At 43.8% G+C, this 16,840-nt stretch overlaps 1 long non-coding RNA gene across 1 annotated transcript in view; it reads left to right on the plus strand.

Annotated features, from left to right (window-relative positions):
• The window catches only part of LOC137517781 (uncharacterized), a 100,929-nt gene extending 84,314 nt beyond the window's left edge, over positions 1 to 16,615 (plus strand). Inside the window, exon 5 of the long non-coding RNA XR_011020664.1 lies at positions 16,371 to 16,615. This is a non-coding gene — a long non-coding RNA (uncharacterized lncRNA). The remainder of the gene's footprint in view (positions 1 to 16,370) is intronic.
• Positions 16,616 to 16,840: the final 225 nt, after the last annotated feature.

Below are 16,840 nucleotides of genomic sequence, written 5' to 3' on the forward strand. Positions count from 1 at the left end.
ACTGTCCTAGGAGATATCTCAGGAGAAAAGGAATTGCATATGGGCGTGTGTGTGTGTGTGTGTGTGTGTGTGTGTGTGTGTGTGTGTGTGTGTGTGTGTGTGTGTGTGTGTGTGTGTGTGTGTGTGCGCGTGCGCGTGCATGCGCGAAGAGGATGAAGGGGGGCACAAAAATTAGGTTTCGCTCAGGGCGCTGTGAAACCTAAGGCTGGCCCTGGTGGAGGTGTTACTTGGACTTAAAAACTCCACTTTTTAGATTTATCTGCAAGTGAACAAATATTTTTCAGTTATACACAAAAAGTCCACAGCTATGGGTTTTTTTGGGGAACAGTATCAGTATTTATTCTTCAAGATACAAATCTTCCTGGTGCAGACCTGAAATGTGGACATAATTCAGCAATCCAATTTACAAACAAAAACTGCCAGACACATGTTTCACGGCCAAGAGCCGCTTCATCAGAGGCATACAGTGTACAAACTACATGTCTCTAAGGAAGCAGCTCTTGGCCATGAAAACACGTGTCAGGCAGTTTTTGTTTGTGAATTGGATCTCTAAATTATGTTCACATTTCACGTCATGGAACCAGAAAGACTTGCAACTTGAAGAATAAAGACAGATACTTTAAAAAAAAAAACATAGCTTTGGACTTTTTGTGTATACAGTATTTGAATATATGGCTGGGGTGGAACTCTACTAGCTGTATTTTATTTAGGCTATTTTAAAAAAATATTTTTCAGTGCCTTAACATTTCAGGGCAAGTGTATACAAACCTAAAGATAAATGTCAAAAAAGATCCAGTAAGGAAAGAATGGTGAAATGAATGACAGTAACGTTAACTTTATATTCTATTATTACAGTAAATATATTTTGAATGCATCATGGGAGGATATAGTCGGATAAAATATAGAAAGAATAAAAATAGATTTGTAAAACATAAACATCCAATAAATAATTCTCTCCCAGGTGAGGGAGTTATATAGAATCCGAGATGCTTGCTTACTGTATATACCATTACTCAAAGAAATAAAATTAGATCGGTAAATATAAATCACAAGTACAGCAAACAATTTCAATTTCAAGCAAGGTTTTATTAATAATTCATAAAGGTTTACAAATTCTCATGGTAAAACAAAAGGCCAGATTTATGAAGCTAGGGAAATGCAGTTTGTGATCCTTCAGCGTCATGCAGCCATTGCTGTATTAAATTGAATAGGTAAATGCATTTCTCGGTTTATCACCGGGCAGTTTAACAGAACTCTGAGGCAGGGGTGTAACTAGAAATCACTCTGCTCCTCTGCGAAACTTTGGATGGGGCCCCACTACCCCCCACCCCAGGTATAAGCACCCCCAGTATTGCCAGGTATAGGTGCCCTCAATATAGCCAGGTATAGGTGCCGAAAGTATATGCAGGCATGGGTGCCCCAGTATAGCCAGGTAAAGGTGCCCTCATGTAGCTAGGAATAGGTGCCCTCACTATTGCTAACTATAGGTGCCCACAGTATAGCCAGGTATATGTGCTCCCAATATAGCCAGGTATATGTGCTCCCAGTATAGCCAGGTATATGTGCTCCCAGTATAGCCAGGTATATGTGCTCCCAGTATAGCCAGGTATATGTGCTCCCAGTATAGCCAGGTATATGTGCTCCCAGTATAGCCAGGTATATGTGCTCCCAGTATAGCCAGGTATATGTGCTCCCAATATAGCCAAGTATATGTGCTCCCAGTATAGCCAGGTATATGTGCTCCCAGTATAGCCAGGTATATGTGCTCCCAGTATAGCCAGGTATATGTGCTCCCAGTATATCCAGGTATATGTGCTCTCAGTATAGCCAGGTATAAGCACCCCCAGTATTGCCCAGTATTGCCAGGTATAGGTGTCTTTAATATAGCCAGGTATAGGTGCCCTCAGTATAGCCAGGCATGGGTGCTCTCAGTATAGCCAGGTATAGGTGCCAGTGCCCCCAGTATAGCCAGGCAATGGCATAGATGACCCCAGTATAGCCAGGTATATGTGCTCTCAGTATAGCCAGGTATAAGCACCCCCAGTATTGCCCAGTATTGCCAGGTATAGGTGCCTTCAATATAGCCAGGTATAGGTGCCCTCACTATAGCTAGGTATAGATGCCCACAGTATAGCCAGGTATATGTGCTCCCAGTATAGCCAGGTATATGTGCTCCCAGTATAGCCAGGTATATGTGCTCCCAGTATAGCCAGGTATATGTGCTCCCAGTATAGCCAGGTATATGTGCTCCCAGTATAGCCAGGTATATGTGCTCCCAGTATAGCCAGGTATATGTGCTCCCAATATAGCCAAGTATATGTGCTCCCAGTATAGCCAGGTATATGTGCTCCCAGTATAGCCAGGTATATGTGCTCCCAGTATAGCCAGGTATATGTGCTCCCAGTATTGCCAGGTATATGTGCTCCCAGTATAGCTAGGAATAGGTGCCTTCGCTATTGCTAGGTATATGTGCCCTCAGTAAGGCCGGGTATACAGTAGGTAACCAGTTAGTCGCCCCAGGCCCAGGGGCACAGCGCATCAGGGGGGGAGCATTGGCCACCCACAGTGGTAAGAAGAGGGGGCCACTCCCCCCCCCCCCCCTCCTCACCTCAGGCTCTCCTTCAACGCTCCCCCTCCAGCATCACTTGTCACAAGCAAGCGGGCCTGGAACAGGGAACGTGGTAAAAGAATGGAGTAGACTATAAAAGAGGTAATTTGTGATCATGTACCTACTTTCCACAATGGGTTGATAATAAAAAGAAATAAATAAAGGCACAATGAAAAGAAGGACTAGCATACTTATATTTTGCACTTGGATTTGCCATTGAACCAGTGGAAGTTAAAAAAAAATGGACCACATCAGGTTTAATTTGAATTATCTGAATTTGCCAGTGAGTATTCACATTGGTGTAATTGGGAATTTACATATGCTGAAATTGGGGGATCCCTGTCAGTGGGAGCAGAAAGTGAGGCTACATTCTACAATCAAAACAAAAGAAATACAGATGACGAATAAGTAAACAGAAGAAGCAAAGAAAATATTATTCAAAGTAGACTCAAGTTACAATTGTAACTTTTTCCCTTTTTTTTACTGTTAACCTACAAATGAATGTGTCAAATGAACCATTTACCTATATATCATGGTAGGGTTGTTATTTGGTCAACTCCTTCCTTTCTGGGTACCAAAAGCCCATTTTTAATTTAATTTTCTTTACTGAGCGCATGTGGATGATTGTCCTAAGCACTGAGACTTGGGAGAATGCAAGGTTACACACACACACACACACACACGCACACACACATACACACACACACACACACACACACACAAACACACACACACATACACACACACACACACACACACACTCACACACACTCACGCACACACACACACACACACACACACACACACACACACACACACACACACACACACACACACACACACACACACACACACACACACACACACACTACTGAAAGCCACGTGGGTTGGCATCGGTCAGTGGTAGATCCCCATACTTATGTGCTCAATTTTCCTAACCACCCATCCTACATGGCAAAAAAGGAAGTTAGTAAATCTTGGAATGGGAAAGGGGCTGGATATGCATTTTAGTCAGAGACAATGTTTGTAAAGTATCCCTACATGTTTTTGCACAGCTATCACCAGGAACATTTCCTTAACCAGGAATCACTTAGTTAATTGCCTATGTGGTATGGCAGATGTGGAGCCTGTTTTGTTTAGTACCTTTTTACCTGTAGTCAGCACATCATTTTCTTTTTTTTTACTCCGTGTTTTAATCCTCCACCAATACCTTGTGTTACTAATATACAAACAGAGGCTAGGGTTCATGATATATTGAGTCAGATAATAGAAAATTTATTGTCAAAAACACAAATGACACAGACTAGCTTGACTGCATGCAAAAATCAGCTTCACTAAAAACCAGTAAAAACTTGCTGGAGGTCCAAGTATCATGAATTCAAGCTCATAACTTAAGTCCTATTGCTATCTGACCCAAGCCGGCATCATTCGTCCACCCACGCATACACACAATGGCGCCCATGCACTCAAAAGCGCTGCCTTGTTCTTCTATGTAGCGTGGTAACTGGGGATACACTCCCCATAGGGGATAGTAGGTCCACCTGCACAGCAGTGATGGAAGTGCTGGACTATCACCTCAGGAATAGATATATTCTCAGCACAGAAGAGTCAATCTTACCACCTCCGCTGTGACGTCTTGAGTGGGTACCCACTGTGAAGTCTTGGCCCGATAGAGTCCCACCATGGGGAGAAACAATCCAGCTTCCGGAATTAAACTACGGTTGCGCTCACCAGATCCTTTCCAGCTCACTGTAACGGCGGAGCAGGCTGCACCTCGCCGGATCAGCGTCTCAGCACTGCGCATAACACCCGTTTCCTGCTGGCTTCTTGTATCAACCACACAGCCCAAACAGCGGCACAACGCCGGAACAGCAGCGCTAGTGTAGCAGAGCTAGTTCATCGGTTGGCGCGGGTGTGACGTCACCATGACACTTGGACTCCGCCCATCGACGCGTTTCCCGCCCCTCACAGGCGATTCGTCAGGATGTAAAACTGGGCGTGTACATTCCTCCTTATATACACTGCTCCTGTTTCCTCTACGCCTCCCACTTGGCAACTGTTACCACTATACACAAAGTTCCAGGAAATGACAGCGAGAGTTACGTGATTCCGCATCATTGCAATCATTATTGGCCAAGACATAAGAGTGATCATAACAACACGATCTCTTATACATCCTTTCTTGATCAATTCATCTATATTCTCATATGTGATATAGTTGATTACTTTTCATTTTTCACAGCGAATATGTATACAGCATTCTGCTATACACAGGAAGTGAGCAGACGTCCATTAGGAACTTCTCAGAGGTGATAGTAGATACAATCCAGTCCTCCTGTTTTGTGCAGCAGTTGCGCATGCTTATTATTCACCATGCATTCGCTTGCGTACAAACAGAAATTAGCACATTCATTCACCTATCAGTAACTGGTAAGTGGTGGGACTATTAATACACCTTTTTCCTTCTAGTGTAAATCTGTTTCTTCAGATATGGCTTTAAACTAAAGTCGTTGTTAAGGCCATGGGGGCTTAGGGTCTGCAACCGGAAGATCCACATTCCCTCTTTACATAAAAGTTCATTGGTCATATCCCCCCTCCGCCTTGACATATTCAGTTTATAAATACCCTTGAATAGTGTGCCCTGCAGTTTGCACCCATGGTATTGGGCGTAGTGCTTACCCAATGTCGTGTCCATGTTTCCATTCACAATATTACACATATGCTCAAGAATGCGGACTTTCAAGGCTCTCTCAGTCATCCCTATGTACATAAGGCCACAGGGACAGGACACCATATAAACAACACCTTCAGTATCACAGTTAATAAAAGATCTTATTTGAAACTCGTTAGAGCCTCCACTATCCCAGAATGTCTTGGCCTTATGTACATAGGGACATGCCTTGCACTTCCCACACCTGTACATCCCCTGAATTGGGGTTTTATTTAGCCATGTTGTCGGGGGTGGGCTTTTCTTATATTCACTGCTAACTAGCATGTCTCTCAGGTTGTTGGCCCTCCGTGCCACAACCTTTGGATATGAGTCTATCATTTCCACAATCTCTGCTGAGCCCGTGAGTATGTGCCAGTGGCGACTTAATAGTTGGTGTAGCTTGTCCCAGTGGGCTCCATAGGTGGTGATCAACCTGACCCTACTCTCAGATAGTGTGCCAGGTCCTCCATCTAGTGCGGTGTCCCCCTGTTGGACTTCTCCCCTATCACTGGATAACAGATCTCCTCTATTTTTGTCCCAAGCCTTTCGCAGTGCTCTTCTAAGGGTTTTGTGTGGATATCCTCGCTTGCGAAACCTCGTGTACATTTCTCTAGCCTCACTCCGGAAACTGGCATCCGTGGAACAGTTCCTTCGTAGACGAAGGAACTGTCCATATGGGATCCCCTTAATAAGATGTTCTGGGTGATGGCTGGTGGCACTGGCATGGAGGAGGCTATTACCTGCAGTAGGTTTACGGTATGACGACGTACAAATTCGATCGCCCTCTATAGTCAGTAACAAATCCAAGAATGGAAGATTCTCCCGACTAAAATTATAAGTGAGTTTTATATTGCGCTCATCATTATTAATACGTCTCACAAATTGATCAAGTTCATCTGCACCTTTCCTCCATACCACCAGCACATCATCTATATACCTTATCCACAATGCCACTCCATCAAGGAATGCTGGATCAAGGTATACCACTTGCCGTTCCCACAGACCAAGATGGAGGCAGGCGTACATTGGAGCGCACGACGCCCCCATCGAGGTCCCACGTATCTGTCTATAATATTGGCCCGGTCAGCACATCATTTTCTTTTTTTTTACTCCGTGTTTTAATCCTCCACCAATACCTTGTGTTCCTCACAAAGTTCATTCATAGTGTACTCTAAAAACAGCAGAAGTACCCAGAATATATGACTCTTCAGATTGCACAAGGCACACCAGTAGCCTGGTAGTTTAGAACATAATGCTTCCCTGTGCTGCTCCCTGATCAGGGAAAGACAGATGAGTGTTTTAGACCCATTATTAATTTTAAAAAAATGCACACACCCATGAATAAGTCCAGTCCTCCATTTTTTAAAATAACAGAGGAATAAAGAAAACCTTTGCACCTCCATTGAGATTTTATTTTTGTGGATGTCACTCATCTACCGCAACTTTGAGATGCTGACATTTCATAACTTGTGTGGCTCAACACCGTCAATGCACAGTTCTAGATCAGGGGTGAGCAAGGATTTATTTCGGCCCCATTCCTCTTGAATGCGGCTCGCTGCATGAATCCATGAGTCCCTCCTTTCCTTCCTCCCTCCAGACTTCTGCAGCCAAGAATGATTGGGTGTAACTCACCTAATCACTCGTTCCAGTGGCGATCTCCATGGCGATGACGGCATCATGTGACACACTGGTACATAATGATGGCAGGTCACATGACACCGCTGTTGCCATTGAGATTGCCGCTGGAATGAAAGATTGGATGAATTACTTCTTGTACATGCGCTGCAAGTATTTTTTGAAGAACATTGGGAGGAAGAAGAGGAGAGGAGCGGAATGCAGCCCTCTGACAATGGGCCACCTACATAGCGCCCACGGGCTGAATCCAAAAGGGACTCCGAGCAGTGCAGAAACTATGGAAAGATGCATATCATTTTAAAGCTCTCTTTCTCCTCTTTCCAATGATATATAAACCGCCGCCCTACGCCTTTTAGTTTTTGCTATTTCGCTATATTGTATTACACAGGGCGACTTTTTCTCAAAGTCAGCAGCTCCATTCAGCAGAAAAAGTCACCCTGTGTAATACAATGTAACTATGGAAAGATGGATATCATTTTAAAGCTCTCTTTCTCCTATTTCTGGCGACACCTAAACCGTGGCCCTACGCCTTTTAGTTTTCTCTATGTTCGCGATCGAAATCGCGGCCGTGGCAATTTCAATCGCGAAAATAGCGAAAACTAAAAGGCGTAGGGCGGCGGTTTATATATCATTGGAAAGAGGAGAAAGAGAGCTTTAAAATGATATGCATCTTTCCATAGTTTCTGCACTGCTCGGTGTCCCTTTAAGTACTTAATGAGGATATTCAACTGATCCCAGTGTTAAAAATATTATCTCTCAAGCTATTAATAGCTATTTTGAGAAAAATAAAGGATCCGTTTTCCTCTCGTCATCGTCTGAGCTGCTCACAATTAGTGACAGTGGTGAACTTATAACAAGCTAAGATAGGCTGAAACTTAGAGCGTTACTAAGGAATGCCTTTAATACCAAAGCTGCCCTTCAAATTACTATTCAAATATTTTATGACAAGGCCAATCAGTGGGATACTCTTCTGGCTTGAAAGCTAGCTGAGTCAGAGATTAGGCAGGAAAAAAAATGAAAATAATGGAAAATAAATGGCTAACCCTAAGGATAATATTGAAAAAAATGAGGGTTATTTTATATATTTGAGTCCCTTCAAGAAATATCCAAATTGGGTTAGAAACTCTCTCAGTGGCACCAAAAAAGACTAAAGTAATAAAATGAAATAGGGTGCAAACCACTGAAACATGGAACCCCACACCCCTAAAACACTTGAAACCACAAATAATTGAGTAACACTTGGGGTGATTTTAGGGGAAATTTATATGGCAAGCTAAACCTCTTGTCAAAATACAATTTAGTTAGTTAGTTTAGTTTTCATGTGAACCTGAGCTGAGAGGGATACGGGGGCTGCCAAATTCATCTGCTTTTAAACAATGCAATTTGATTGGCTGTCCCCCTGATCCTGTGTCTCTAATACAGTACTTTTCGCCATAGACCCTGAAAAAGCATGCAGATCAGGTGCTCTGTCTCGTCTGACTAGATTAGCTGCTGGGCAACTGGTATTTTCTTAAAAGGAAATAAGTAAGACAGACGCCATATCACTCTCACCTTGGGTACCCTTTCAATCTATTGATTGTTTTCATGAAAAATTGGTAAAATCTGCTCATTTGTTTGAAAACCTTAAAAGCCTTTGTTGAAGATTCCAAACGTTTTTCCTGGCATAAAGAGGCCAAAATGGCTGGAATATATTTGTAAGTTTAATTTTTTTTAATCATCTTATGGATGGGGAAAAATTATAACATGGGGACTTTAAAATCTAAATATAATTTAGGAGTCAAATATATCGCAGACAGACATATACACATTCTACCTGACTAATAAATACAAGACACAGCTGCTAACTCCTTTTGGGAAAATGTTTGAGAGAAGTTTGGGAAAACTTTTATATGAGTATATCAATGGATAACAAAAAATATTATGCATATCTGCTTCATTTTAGTACAAAACTTTACCCGTCTCTACCAGACTTTTAGAAAAGTCACAGTAGAGACTGGGGAGAGTCTGGAAGCAGAGAACCAAAACAAAATATATTTGGCCAATGGTGGTTGCATTAAAGGAAAAGTCTTATAAAATTTTGTATGACTGGTATTGTGTGACTTTCCAAATAAGAGCTGATGCATGGCACTGCTGGTATCTCTGTCAAGAAACTGAGAAGAGAAGAGAGAAGAGAATTTCTGGAAAGCATATTTTTCAACTCATATTAGAAATGCTTAAGAAAGATCTAATCTAACCTATTTAAAAAAACTTCCTGTATCTGTTCTTCTGAAAACAAATAAATTGTTTCAGTGTGTGCATTAACCCACTTCCTTATAGCCAGGTACTGGAAAGGTCCTCCACCCCTCTCACCAGTATCAATACTATCCAATCAGTGTGTGTTGGCCAGAAGATATCACAGTTCCTGTGCTGGTGAAGAAAAAAAAATCCTTGTCCATTTGAGCACCAGGGCAGCAGATTCTACTGCAAAAAGGTATAGCCTTGCATTCTGATGCCCCCACTGTTGGGTACTTGCCAGATGCACCCCAAGAATTTGGCTGATTAAAGTGAACCAGAGACAAAGCACCCTCATGCATTACCATATATATCAGTGGGAACATTAGGGAAAACACCTACCCTGTTCTCTGTTTCATTATTCACTGCTTAGTGTAATGATCCGCTCAGCTGCCTGAGCAGGCAGGCAGCTTTTTGACCACTGTTCAGGTCTGCATTCTGCAGGTCTCTGGAAAAGAGACCTTTTGTCAGTTTTGCAGCTTGCTGCTGCTGAGGAATTTGCATACGTTTGTCATGCAAATTGCCTAGCCACATCCTTTGTAGGCTTGCTCTATAAATACCATGTGATTCCACAGTACTTCGCTGGTCATAAGGGTTGTCCTGTGAAACACTCCTGGAGTGTCAGCCATGCTTATTGTTTAAAGATTAGCTTAGAGTAATTCTTGGGACTGCACTAGGCATCCTTGCTAGAGCAGTCAGGATTGTATTATTTGTATTGCCTGTTCTGTCTGTCTGTAGGGTGCTAAACAGAGCAGCGGTTGTTACTGGTAGGCCCTTCTGTTCATCTGTTTCTCTTGCTGTACTTGGATCGCACTTGCTCTGGCGGAAAGAGCAGTGGATCCAGCTCGCTCTATTTCTATACTTGGATCACACTCGCTCTGGCGGAAAGAGCAGTGGATCCTGCTAGCTCTGTTGTCACTTGGATTGCACTCGCTCTGGCGGAAAGAGCAGTAGATCGTATCTCTCACTTATTCCTGTTTTTGTGTATCTGTCTTGTCTGATACGAATGCTTGCTGGAGGCTCCGTGAGGTAACCGTTAAGCAAGTGCTCGCGTCCTCTGTTTCGTGTTTGTCTGTCGGTGGTTAGGTAGGCGTGCTTGTCTCTGTTGTGCTTAACACGAGGACACCGCGCTGTAAACGCGTTCGCTGTTGCGAATGAGTGCGGTGTTCGCGTTTAGTTAGCGTTTGTTATTTTCCTTATCTTGTCATTGTATGATTTGCTGTGCCTTTGCTACTCTCGTGCCCTGTCTTGCTTTAGCCTTGTGTCACCTCTGGCAATCGCCTCTCTCGCGATTGCGTTCTTACTTCGTATCTGCTGTTGTGTGTGCACCATCGCGGGTTGGTGACTAGATTTGTGCACACACATACAATCTGTCCCTGTGCTCATTCTCATTTGCAATCGCTTCTCTTGCGATTGCGTTCTCTCTTGGTTTCCTCTGTTGTGTGTCCGCTGTCGCGGGTTGGCGGCTGGATTGGTGGACATACATACATTCCTCATCTGTGCTTATTCGGTCTTGTGTCGCTGTGAGCAATCGCCATCTCTTGCGATTGCCTTCTCACCTGATCTTCATGGTTGTGTGTTCATCGTCGCAGGGTGGCGACTAGATTGGTGGACACACATACCCTCTGTCACTTGGATCTCTCTCTTTCAGGGCTATCTTGCCCTGTGTTTCTTCCCTTCGTACAATTCCTGTCTGGCGTCTGTGGCAGGGCAGAGGATCTTTCCCTCTGCACTCCACAGCTCCATCTGCCGACAGGAATTTCCCTCTACAGGTGAGTTGCACCTTTTGCTGGGTTCCCTCAAATGATACGCTTGTGGAGGATTTTCGCAGTGTCAGCGCACGTCCTGTGCGCTGATCACGGAGAGAATCCCACAATCGTTACAGTATGACCAGCCAAACCGAAATTCCCAGTGTAGAGGGAATTTCCGATTTGTACGATTTGGTCGAATATGGGTCCTGTATCTTTAAGAGGTTTAAGATACTGGACACTGAAACCAGAGATGAGTTCATATCAGAATGTTCCAGATTCTTGGCAAATCCTGAATTTCAGGCCACCAATATTTCCACTTGGAGTGGTCAGATTGCTTACAATCTTTTCCAAGGGGATCTGTTTGATGAGTATGCCAGACACAAGAACCTGAGACATAACGGTCGCAGGTTTCTGGCTCTTGTGTTTTCTCGTAAGCTTAGAATTCCCCTGCCAGGCTATTTCTATGAGTTTTTTCCTGCTGTGCAAGATGCTGATCAGATGGGTTTATGCAACACCTCTCAGTCGTTAGCATATTCTAATGAGTGGGTGCTTGCAGGCCAGTCTGCTGATTCGGCTTGTCAGCCAAAAGATTCGTTGCCCATAGCAACTACAAATAAGGAGGTTATTTTTGTCAAGTCTGAAATATGCAAAACCATTCAGTATGATAATCAGTTCAATGTTTCTCTTGCCACTTCAGGTTCTAAGCAGATGCAAGAGAACTGCCTGGATACTTTTCTTGCATTTAAACAGCAGACATGCAAAGTTGCTAAAAAGGGAAAAACTAAAAATCGCAAGCATCTGAATAAAACACTCCCTATTGATGTTTACAATGATGTTGCTCAGTCTCCGGGTTTTTTACCCCAATCCAAAGCTTTTGTGGATCCTTTAATAGGCAGAATTATTTTCTATATTAAAGGAGTAAGAAAGTCTATGCATGTACCTGACCCCAACCCGTATGAGAGCTACTTAGATACCGGGTTGTCTGAGCCCCCATTTGCTCCCTGGGATATTGGAGCTTTGGTTGAGGAATTCGAGATGGATTGGAAGGCGTTTTGCGATTTTTATATCGCAGAAAGCGCAGAGACGCTAAATGCTTGTATAAATTCCGTGTACACTTTGATAAATTCTGATGAGTGTGACAAATGTTTTGTGGATCCAGTGATGTGTGTGTGGCAGACGATTTTGGATGAATTGCACACACACCAATCAATTGATTCCAATAAAGAGACATCGTTATTGGATGATTGTTCCTGCTTTTCTGGGGTAAAGCATGTGAGTCTAGACATTGTGCGATCTGAAATGAATGGGTGTACCACTGTGGTTGACTCCTGTGCAAATCCTGAAATATTCTCTCCTGACTGTTGCAGTTTGAATTTATGTGATCTAAAAACAGATCTTTAAGATCTTCCATCTATGATCCTGCTATGGGGAAAATTCCTAAATTATGCAGCGTCAAAAGTAAAATTAATATGTCTAATAAACGTTCTCCTGTTGTTGTCGCTATTTCTTCTGCAAATGAGTCTTTGTGTCACCCTGTTCACACCTGTAAGGGCCCGATGCCTAGTGACAGTTGCTCCAGTGTTTCTGTCTTGAACGCCTTACAGTCTGCTCCGCAGATCGCGGAGGTTTGCGCTATGGAAGCATCAGTTTCACAACCTAAAGCGATTTTGGATTCGCAAGTTTTGCGTTCTGACTCCTCGGATTCGACATTGTTAGCCGAATCTAAGAGTGAGACAGCGCTTCGGTTTTGCGAATCTGATGCTGAAGCTTCTTTGCCTGTCCAGAGAAGTTCTCTCTGAGCCTACCCTGTACCATGAATGAAAACATGATTATCCACTCGCACTGATATTTGTGAGTCCCTTTCTTGTTCTGAGGAAAATGCTGATTCTGTACCCTGTACTCTGGATGAGTCAATGTGGCCTTGCTTAGAATCTCCTGCAGTGTCCCTAGAGGCTCGTCTAGGTATTGCTACTATACTCCCCTGTTTTTCTGCAGTGTTGGAGTTGCAGGCTAGTTTAACTGCAATGCAGAATTCTGGGTGCAGTGAGATTGAAGTTAGGGAGTCAGTGTGTGTTCCAGTAAATATTCCCGTACATCCGGTTCATGAAGAGAAAATTCAGTCCCAGCGGATTGCAGAACCATCCCTGGGACATTTGCTCTGTTCGCAAAATGTATCTGATATTTTGCCCTGTAACATGGATAGTTCAGAATCCTTGATTTCCTTGTCAGAGGAATTGGGAAATGATGCTCCTGAGCTATTGTCTGTTGTTTTGGAGGTCTCCGACTGGCTCCCAAGGAGTGCAGATCTCCTGGGAGGTGCCTCCTGTTCCGCAGGGTCCTCTGAAGTATGGCCCGCTTCAGTAGACGTCACTGGTATATGGACTACTGTTGCAGCTCTTGAGGAGCTAGCTTCAGTATTGTGTAATTAATGATGAATGTGGGTTAGATACCAGTACAGTCACAGAATTTTTTAGGTTTGAGTCTAAGCCTTCTTTTGAAAGTCCAGTGCTTGTGACCACTGCTCGTGATGATTCTCTGCCCGGTTCCGGTTTTGGTCTTGTCGTGACGGACTCTGAGGTTGGCAGTTCCTCGACGTGTCCTGAGGTTCCCTTTGGGCTAGTGTACCCCGATGTGTTCTGTGACCCAGAAAGCCCAAGCGTGTCTCGGTTGCCAGCCTGCTCAGATGCTTCCTCGGTGGAAACCTGTTCTGATGTTGCCTGCCTGCCTGCATGCCCAGAAGTGGTCCCTGAAAGCCCTGATCTTGATGCTTGTCCTGGTAATTCTGAATCCTGAATTGTCATTGGTTCCATAGGGGTTCTTGATAGTTCTCCATGTGAGCCTGGTGATCGTTCTGCCCTCCTGGGATCTCTGCGGAGCTTCAAAGTGTTCTGGGAGACCCTGGGAGAAATATTTCCTGGTACCCTAGATGAGATCAACAGTGGGTTCCTTGTGGAAAGGGACACTTCAAATGGGTATTGTGGCAGGTTTGGTATTTTTGGACGGTACCTGGAAGGTGGTGGGCATGGCTCGGTGGGTGTCGATGGGTTTTTCTCTGGCATTCACAGTTCTGATGGGTGTTACGCTAAGACCTTTGGTGCTGATTGGCATGTTTCGGTGGCTTCTGTCTCCGACGAGGTCGGTTTCGGGAGGATTGACCCTGGAAGGTGGGCCTAGTCAGGCTGTCCCGACCTTCATGAGTCTTCAGTTAGAGTCTTTTGCAAATATAAGTTTAGAGGGTCATCTGGAATGGAATCCGAACCTAGAGGGGGGGGGGGGGGGGGGGGTACTGTAATGATCCGCTCAGCTGCCTGACCACTGCAGTTTTTTGACCACTGTTCAGGTCTGCATTCTGCAGGTCTCTGGAAAAGAGACCTTTTGTCAGTTTTGCAGCTCGCTGCTGCTGAGGAATTTGCATACGTTTGTCATGCAAATTGCCTAGCCACATCCTTTGTAGGCTTGCTCTATAAATACCATGTGATTCCATAGTACTTCGCTGGTCATAAGGGTTGTCCTGTGAAACACTCCTGGAGTGTCAGCCATGCTTATTGTTTAAAGATTAGCTTAGAGTAATTCTTGGGACTGCACTAGGCATCCTTGCTAGAGCAGTCAGGATTGTATTATTTGCATTGCCTGTTCTGTCTGTCTGTAGGGTGCTAACCAGAGCAGCGGTTGTTACTGGTAGGCCCTTCTGTTCATCTGTTTCTCTTGCTGTACTTGGATCGCACTTGCTCTGGCGGAAAGAGCAGTGGATCCAGCTCGCTCTGTTTCTATACTTGGATCACACTCGCTCTGGCGGTAAGAGCATTGGATCCTGCCAAGCTTTCTTGCTATACTTGGATCACACTTGCTCTGGCGGAAAGAGCAGTGGATCCTGCTAGCTCTGTTGTCACTTGGATCGCACTCGCTCTGGCGGAAAGAGCAGTGGATCGTATCTCTCACTTATTCCTGTTTTCGTGTATCTGTCTTGTCTGATACGAACGCTTGCTGGAGGCTCCGTGAGGTAACCATTAAGCAAGCGCTCGCGTCCTCTGTTTCGTGTTTGTCTGTCGGTGGTTAGTTAGGCGTGCTTGTCTCTGTTGTGCTTAACACGTGGAGACCGCGCTGTAAACGTGTTCGCTGTTGCGAATAAGTGCGGTGTTTGCGTTTAGTTAGCGTTTGTTATTTTCCTTATCTTCTCATTGTATGATTTGCTGTGCCTTTGCTACTCTCATGCCCTGTCTTGCTTTAGCCTTGTGTCACCTCTGGCAATCGCCTCTCACGCGATTGCGTTCCTACTTCGTATCTGCTGTTGTGTGTGCACCGTCGCGGGTTGGTGACTAGATTGGTGCACACACATACAATCTGTCCCTGTGCTCATTCTCATTCACAATCGCTTCTCATGCGATTGCGTTCTCTCTTGGTTTCCTCTGTTGTGTGTCCGCCATCACGGGTTGGCGGCTGGATTGGTGGACATACATACATTCCTCATCTGTGCTTATTCGGTCTTGTGTCGCTGTTAGCAATGGCCATCTCTTGCGATTGCCTTCTCACCTGATCTTCATGGTTGTGTGTTCATCGTCGCAGGGTGGCGACTAGATTGGTGGACACACATACCCTCTGTCACTTTGATCTCTCTCTTTCAGGGCTATCTTGCCCTGCGTTTCTTCCCTTCGTACAATTCCTGTCTGGCGTTTGTGGCAGGGCAGAGGATCTGTCCCTCTGCACTCCACAGCTCCATCTGCTGACAGGAATTTCCCTCTACAGGTGAGTTGCACCTTTTGCTGGGTTCCCTCAAATTATATGCTTGTGGAGGATTTGCACAATCGTTACACTTAGCCTACTTGTTATCAGCCCTGATAAAATCTCCAACTGAGCATTCAGTGTGGCTTTGCTCAGGAATCATTATAGACCTGGGTTTGAATCTTGACTCTTCCTGTCCAGTAAGCCTGCACCTATTCAGAGAGGAGACCTTGGGCAAGAGTCCCTAACACTGCTACTGACTATAGAGCGCACCCTACTGGCTGAAGCTCAAGTGCTCTGAGTCCACCAAGAGAAAAGTGCAATATAAATGTTATTTGTCTTGTATGTTCCTGTTTTTCTGAAAACATTGCCGTGGACCATCTGCATTTTGTTATTCAAGTTCTGTATAACTGTTAATAGGTTTTAATTTTGAACGCTGTTTGATGACTGCTACATTGGATCCATACCATTTCAAAAGTTATATATATATATATATATATATATATATATATATATATATATATATATATATATACACATTTTCAGAATTTAAAAAAAAAAAAAGAAATGCAATAAAAATTACTCAACTTTCTTTAGCGTGTATACAGTGTGTTCTCTCTTTTTCAAACATAAAATGTATTTTTGTTTAATATATTTTTGCTTTGATTTTACCAAGTGATGGGTCCATTTTATCCTTTCTTGGATGTGTTGCCTGGTGTGTGGATCTAAGGTCTTGCAACTAAGAACAATCTATCATGAAATGTACCCAAGCTCTGCAATAATTAAGGAACTCATCTACTCAGCAATCTGCAGATGTTACATCTTGACTGTAATCTCTCTCTTCATCACCACCCCGCAGATGTTACTCACTTAATGGGAAAAGTAAATTGTCTACTTTGTATTTCCAAGTCTACAGATGGACTGCAGTCTACTCTTGTGTTCTTTGTACTTACAGATCCCCTTATTGTGAATAGAAACTTCATGTTCTCTTTTAAATGACAAAGATTAAAATTTTAGCTTTAAATGTGAATGGTCATGATAAACACACGCCAGGGCTAGTCATTGATCTCAAGACAAGTCATCTCGAGAAAGTTAAATCCTATAATATAATACAACAGAAAACACACCATAGTATCTGTAAAAAAT

Source organism: Hyperolius riggenbachi, chromosome 5, assembly GCF_040937935.1.
Source record: "Hyperolius riggenbachi isolate aHypRig1 chromosome 5, aHypRig1.pri, whole genome shotgun sequence".
Taxonomy (NCBI): Eukaryota; Metazoa; Chordata; class Amphibia; order Anura; family Hyperoliidae; genus Hyperolius; species Hyperolius riggenbachi.